The sequence below is a fragment of the Podarcis tiliguerta genome (genome assembly GCF_965153285.1).
Source record: "Podarcis tiliguerta genome assembly, chromosome: 7".
NCBI lineage: Eukaryota > Metazoa > Chordata > Lepidosauria > Squamata > Lacertidae > Podarcis > Podarcis tiliguerta.
The window spans coordinates 75865483-75872661 of record NC_139540.1 but is presented as its reverse complement, the minus strand read 5'-3'; the positions used below and the strand labels follow the sequence as shown (position 1 = coordinate 75872661).

At 41.6% G+C, this 7179-nt stretch overlaps 1 long non-coding RNA gene across 1 annotated transcript; it reads right to left on the bottom strand.

Moving 5' to 3' along the window:
- Positions 1-1741: 1741 nt before the first annotated feature.
- LOC310681723 lies at positions 1742-6801 on the bottom strand. Its single transcript, XR_014513552.1, has 3 exons — positions 6523-6801; positions 3815-4348; positions 1742-2183 (listed from the first exon to the last, which is right to left on the bottom strand). It is a non-coding gene; the product is annotated as an uncharacterized lncRNA (long non-coding RNA).
- Between the last annotated feature and the right edge of the window lie 378 nt (positions 6802-7179).

Genomic DNA, 7179 nt, shown 5'->3' with positions numbered 1-7179 from the left:
ATGGTTTCGATATGTTGAGTCACCAACCCTTGCAAAAGATCTCAGATTAATTACCTCAGGAGCTGATGATTTGATAGGAGGATGACGGAGAAAGGGCAAATTCTATAATTAAAAAACTCCTACTTCAAAAATCCTGATGGAAAAATCGCTAGTTCCCCACTGCTATGTCAATTACGACCCAAATTATGGCAGTTTAGGTGTGTGAGAGCCTGAATGAATCAGTACATTGAAAATACACTTGGGGTATTCTTGACCTTTGGTGCAAACTTGCCTTATCTTCCACCTAGGGCAAGTGGAATTCACCAATGCTTTGATTTCCTTATCCAGAAGGATTTGTTTATAAGCTTAAAGATGTGGTGTATATCTTCAATAGTAGCTTATACAACAAGAAAACTCCAGTTTTCATGTCATTTTTTGGTACCATTTTAACTCTTGCAACTCCTGCGTGGGTACCATTGCCATTACAGTCATACCTCGGGTTGAAGTAGCTTTCGGATAAATATTTTCGGGTTGCACTCCACGGCGACCCGGAAGTAACGGAGCATGTTACTTCCGGGTTTCGCCGCTCGCGCATGCGCAGACGCTCAAAATGACGTCACGCGAATGCGCAGAAGCAGCGAAACGCAACCCACACATGCGCAGATGCATCTTACATTTACTTCAGGGTGCGAACGGGGCTCTGGAACGGATCCTGTTCGTATCCAGAGGTACCACTGTATAAGAAAATAAGAGAGTTCCACAACCTCTTTTTCTAGAAAAATAGGACTGCGTGCTCGTATTACTGGACAACTCTTCTGCAAGGGTATTAGATGATCTTTATAGTATTAAAAGAACTCTATAAGTGTGTAGGGGATTGTGGGATATAGGTAAAAGGGTAAAGGACCCCTGGACAGTTATATCCAGTCAAAGGCGACTGTGGGGTTGCCGCGCTCATCTCGCTTTCAGGCCAATGGAGCCGGAGTTTGTCCACAGACAGGTTTCTGGGTCATGTGGCCAGCATGACTAAACTGCTTTCTGGCACAACAGAACACTGTGATGGAAACCAGAGCACACGGAAGCGCTGTTTACCTTCCTGCCACAGTGGTACCTATTTATCTACTTGCACTGGTGTGCTTTCAAACTGCTAGGTTAGCAGGAGCTGGGACAGGGCAAAGGGAGCTCAGCCCGTCATGGGAATTTGAACTGCTAACCTTCTGATCGGCACCCCAAGAGGCTCAGTGGTTTAGACCACAGCACCACCCGCATCCCTATTCTGGGATATGGACTAGGATACGCAGTAAATTCACACAGACTGCTGGACATCTGTTGATTCAGCCTTATTGTTACCCTGTTCATAAGTGAGAGAACCCTCTAGAGTAGCCTTCCCTGATCTTGGATCTCCATACGTTATTGGAATACAGTCTCCATCATGCACAATCTGCATGGCCAAAGGTTGCAGCTCAACAACATCTGAGGCTCCAGAGTTGAGGAAGTCTGCTCTAGAGCATGACCTGCCCACTTCTATGGCAGCATATTGTAGGATCTGCAATCATGGCAAGCTTGCCCACCATCATGACTTTCTCATTGAGGAATCCCAATAAGCTTTTGCAGAGCACAGTTTCAAAACCATGGCTCTTTAGAATAATCAGCAATCTAACTACACCTGGTCTATGTTGCACCACAGAGTGGAAGGCCATAAACATGAGAGAGAGAAAATGGAATCCATTACAGAAGAAGCTATGAAAACTCATTCCATTTTCCAACACACTACAGTTTATTTTCATGGTATCATAAGAGGAAGCTGATAAAGGCAGCTTTAAAACAATAGCAGCGCCTCTATGTTTCCAAAGTGCTTTCATTTAATTGCTACTCTTAAAAATCAGAGTTTAAAATCAGAGCAATTATACACATTTTATCTAGGTTGTACTTTCTTTTTGTATTGATATAGGATATATTCCTTGTTCCGTTTTCTTTAAACATAAAAATGGCTCTCTCCTTTAATGTAATGGAAGTCAAATTAATATTTCATTAGGCCAGTTGGATAACTTTTACAAACCTCACTGATAAACAATGAAATGAAAAATTCAGCATCTCCCAATGAATTCAAAAACTTATTTAAATTCTTCACAAGAGCTGATTTTCTTTTTCTCTTGGGATTTACATAACCATTTGGTATAATTATCTCCTCTCTTTTTTATGAGCTCCTATAAAGGAAATAAAACATCTTTTATCTTTGCAGCTAAAGAACAAGTAGACAAAGCATTTTTCTTATTCCTTTCAAATTCCAGAGGTGATGATAAGGAGCCATTAGATAACATTGTAATCAATTGTCACGTCTTATAATTGAAAAATAAAGATGTAGAGCAGAGGAAGCTGGAGTCTGTCCCCATAACATTTATCATTTGGGATATGTTTTCCTGTTTTGTCTTATCAGGTTTTCAGTCATGAATACACATTTCTATTTTATGAGCTACCCTGGCAGTTTGCAATTACTCCATCCCATTTAATGCAACTAGAAAATGAATTAATGGCTCCTTCTTGCTCCACCGTGGCTCTAAATGTCCACCGCAGTCTATAGCAGTAGTTGAGGCAAAGAAGCAGCCGCAGAAAAGCAAAGTAGTAAAGAAAATTTCTATTTATGCACTGTTACATGCATTGGCGAGTGGCGGCGGCAGGGGGGGGCACGTGTGCGTCTATGGATGTGTGCTTTGAATAATGGAGTAAGTTCTCCAACGGTTTGTGCATATCAGAGGCAAAAGAAGAACGACATCTTCTCATGCAAGGCGCGATCAAATAAAGCCAGTTGAACAGAAGAGGGAAGGGAAGCGAAGCAATAGCTAGTTGAGCAGCTGTTTGCATTGGGAATTGGGAGACGAATGGCAAGTCCGACAAGAAATTGCATGAGCAGCTAGATGAAGAATAGCATGCTCATCACCACTTTGTATGGGGAAATTTGATAAGCAAGAGCAAAGCAGGAGCAAATTTTAAAAATAACAACAGCTAAGCTCCCAGGCTGAATGATGCACAATTAGCCACTCTGAACCCTTCTTTAAATGAGGACAATATGCGCAAACACTAGGGGCTGAACTGGGATATTACACCTGTCAAGTTAGCGAAAATGTATAAAGTCAGTAATAAAGGTTGGAAATGTAAAGAAAAAGAGGGAACATTTTATCACATGTGGTGTGAATGTAAAAAGGTGGAATGCTTCTGGGAGATGATATATAATGAGTTGAAAAAAATGTTGAAATATACATTTATAAAGAAACTAGAAGCATTTTTATTGGGCATTGTGGGGAGTGACATAAATAGAAAGGAATGTAAGCTCTTTTATATGCAATAACAGCAGCAAGAATATTATTGGCCCAAAAATGGAAGCAAGAAGAGTTACCGACGATTGAAAAATGTGGGATGAAGTTAATGGACTATGCAGAATTAGATAAACTAACAGGAAGGATTCGAAACCGGCGAGACCAGAAATTCACGGAAGACTGGAGTAAATTTACGGACTATTTGAAAAGTAATTGTGAAGAACAGATGACGTTTGTAGGATTGCAAGAAGTTTTGTGAGGAGTATTATTAGAAGTATTGTAAAAATGGACAAGGGGGAGGATGATTTGTTAAGAGATGTAAAGGCAATATAAAGTTAAGAAATGCATAAGAAGTGGTTAAAATGGCGGATCATCAGAGGTGCTGATGGAAGTCTAAAAAGATTGTATAAGTGATAGGTTTTGTCGTACATTTTATAATTTATATGTTAAAATTAATAAAAAAATATATTAAAAAAACACTAAATCACAATTTAGTATTTCATACCCCATGAGTCCAAACTTACATTGGCTAGAATATACAACCACATTCCTTCTAGATTCTCTGCTATATTAATAGCCCCTGTGGTCGCAGTTATCCATCCTCTGGGCATATCCCAAGTGCGCTGCCGCCTAAATCCAGATGACAAGCAGGGCAGAGATGGAACCAGGTGTGTTTATATAGTAAAAAGCATCCTTCAAATAGCCGTTTAGCCCTATGACCTGCAGTCTGAATTATTCCTGAAAGAGGAATGGCAGTGTTGTTGTTTAAGCACTGGGAAAATATGTTCGCCATTGCCAGTCTCCAGCCTGGCAGGTGCATTTTGTGCTAATGGAAGCCTCCAAGAAGTCTTCAAGGGTAGTCCCACGTGCAAGGCATGGCAGCAGTCATCTTAGGAATTACTAGAATTTGAATAAGAAGACGCAGCTGGTCCAACAGTCTTAGCTGCTGAAAGGTGTTCCATTCCACAGACGCCGCTTGGATATCCAGTGAAAATGTTGGCTCTGTCATCACCCCAGATGCTGAACCTGGTCCTTTAGAGGGAGTGATCTACAATAGACTGAACACCATCTCATTGGTCACACAAATCACCTACCAACAGAGCCTGTCAATTTATTTAGACAGAGTTTCATTTCATTGACCCTCATCCAGGTCATTACTGACCTCAGACATCAATTTAGTAGCTCCCCTGCCACACATGCTAATAATTAAACCATTTAGGCTTCATCGCACTTTGATTGGGTAGAATATTGCCTGCCTATTTTCCTTCTTGGTTACCCTCCTGGGAAGTGTCTCCTTGTGTTTATACATTTAAAAAATCAGCACATTAGAGAATCTGGAGAGCCTTTAAAAAACAAAACAAAAAAACCCTCTCTGTCACTATTGAAGGTGTTCTAATCCATCAAATGATGCAGCGAAGACCCTATGTACCTCCTGTCACAATTCCTGTTACCTTCCATGAGTGAAAGGGATAGCTTCTGAAGTTGAGAGCCTTTTTCGCTCATGTAAACTCCCGGTGTGATTTAGACCCTGGGGAATGAAATCATGTGAGGAGCCAACAGAAATACAGTAATGCTGCGGATGTTCAGCTGTCAACGCATGAAGGGCGGCAGGAGTGGTAGTGGTGAGGCAACATGAATATTTTATATATATGTGCAATATAAATTCAATAAATAAATAAATAAACAAGAGGGGGTGGAACCAGAGACCCCTCTCTGCCCGCTCACAGGATGAGGAGAATGATGGAAAGGGCTTTTTGTCGAACTGGAATATGCAGTGTGAAACTTCACCCATGCTGTGATGTGTTATATATAGCTGAAGGTCAGAGCTTAAGTCACCTTTGATTATACAAACACATTGTTATGAGTGGACGCAACTGTGAACAGATTTACAAAGTTGGGAATCTCAAGAGAGAAAATAAAGCAGTCCTGAAAAGGAAATGTTATCTGCACTTGACATGTTGCTTGTTATCGCTGCAGTCTGCAGAAGCTCTCGTGAGAGATAAAGTCTCCTGTTAATGTTATCCCTTATGCTATGAAGATGGTTCTGATAAATTTGACAGTGGCAACACATACATATATAGTAGCTGCTTGAGACATGAAAGGATGTCCACTCTTAGCAGAGCAATAAATTTACTTGATTGGCAATGTCCCAAACAATCCAACACTAACAGTTCTTTTTAAATAGTAATTTGAAATAGATCTGTTCTCAGCCTCACCTAAGCTTAGTGGAAAGGTTATCCCAGTTTTTAATCAAGAAACATTAACCATGTTCCTTCATAATGAGTTTCCTTAAAACAAATTGGGAACCATATCTATCGTGCAGCTGCTCTCATTTTTTAATCTTGGATTCCCCATCCCCCCACGGCTGTTATTAACTGTATTTGTGGTTTTCAGGCTCAGACCTTACTTTCCCATTCATTCATGATGACTTTCCCCTCTCTTTTTCAGTGACGAGTATTTTTTCAGAACATGACCCACCACATGGCAATCTGATATTTGGCACATCCTGGAGAGCCGATTCATGCATTTCTAAGATCACACCTCTCCCATCAAATTGTAGCACTAGCGTCCCACTCTTCAAACCTGTCCTCACTTCCTCTTCATTCTAACATCCCTCCCACTTTCTCCTGCCCCAATACACTGTGAACATTCATGAGTCCCTACTTACAGCAGCATAGTTTTCAATGAAAAATGCACCAGACTAGCTTGGACTTGAGTGCATAACCGTCACCATAGAAAGATGTGTGACAGAGCTCTGTGAAATCGTAGTGACCGGGAATGGGAGGTGGTCAGAGCTGACCCTTCCAGGGAGGAGGAAGAGGAAGACAGTATAGATTTCCAACAGGGGTTTGAGGGAGGTCACAGCTCAGAGGCAGATGAGGGGGAAAGTTGGGAAATCATGGGAGAGCCTTCCAGACCCACCATCTCCCAGAACCTGGCAAGCCTTAAAAGTAGGAGAGCAAAGAGCTCGAAGACAGAGGGCACTTAGTGGCACTTGTAGATGAGGTGATGAGGTTGACGAATGAAGAAGTGGGAGAGACAGGTGGTGGAGATTCACTCAGGACAACACCATTATCCAAGAGGCTGTGTTCTATAGCCTCTCTCTGTAAAGTTTTAAATAAAAGAAGACTGTATGAAACTTTTCCTTGCCTTTATACTCTTCTGGGCAACCAGCCAGAAGCCACGGACAGCATCCTGACAGCAGAGAGCATTAGCCATTCAAATTACCTACCTTCCAACCTTTCTTGAGAAAGGAAATGTGATTGTATGAATCCATCCCAAAGTCACACATAAAGTTGATTATTTGATGGATACAGGGCTGTGAATGCATATCTATTGGCCTCAACTTGACGGGTTACAAACTGGCAAACCAATCTAAAAAATTTCCGAATGGTGTAAGTTAATATGTCCCCCAAATAAAACTATTCATCACCTATTATGGAGATCCATCTTGAGAGGGCTGAGATGCAGTCTGACTGTTAACTGTCTCTGGCTTTACCAAGACTTAAAGCAGATCCTCTTTGTGACATCACACATGACATCAGAATGCCATGTTTGCATTCAACCTAGACTATCTCCATGCCGACAGCAATGGCCAGTAAACTTCTGGAACCAAGTAACCATCAGCTTGGCTACCCAGTTGCTTCGATCTAGACTATTGGATGGGGGTTTTTTGCTCTCATAATCAAAGCCTGAAGAAGAGTTGTGTATAATCTGAAAACCTGCTTCCACTGTTGTCAGAGACTGGGCAGAGGAGGAATGGTGGAGACCCTCTCCCCACCCTGACCCTTCCAGGGAGGAGGAAAAGGAAGAAACTTTAGATTTGCAACAGGGGTTTGAGGGAGGTAGTAGTTCAGAGGCAGATGGGGGGGGGGATTGGGAAATCATG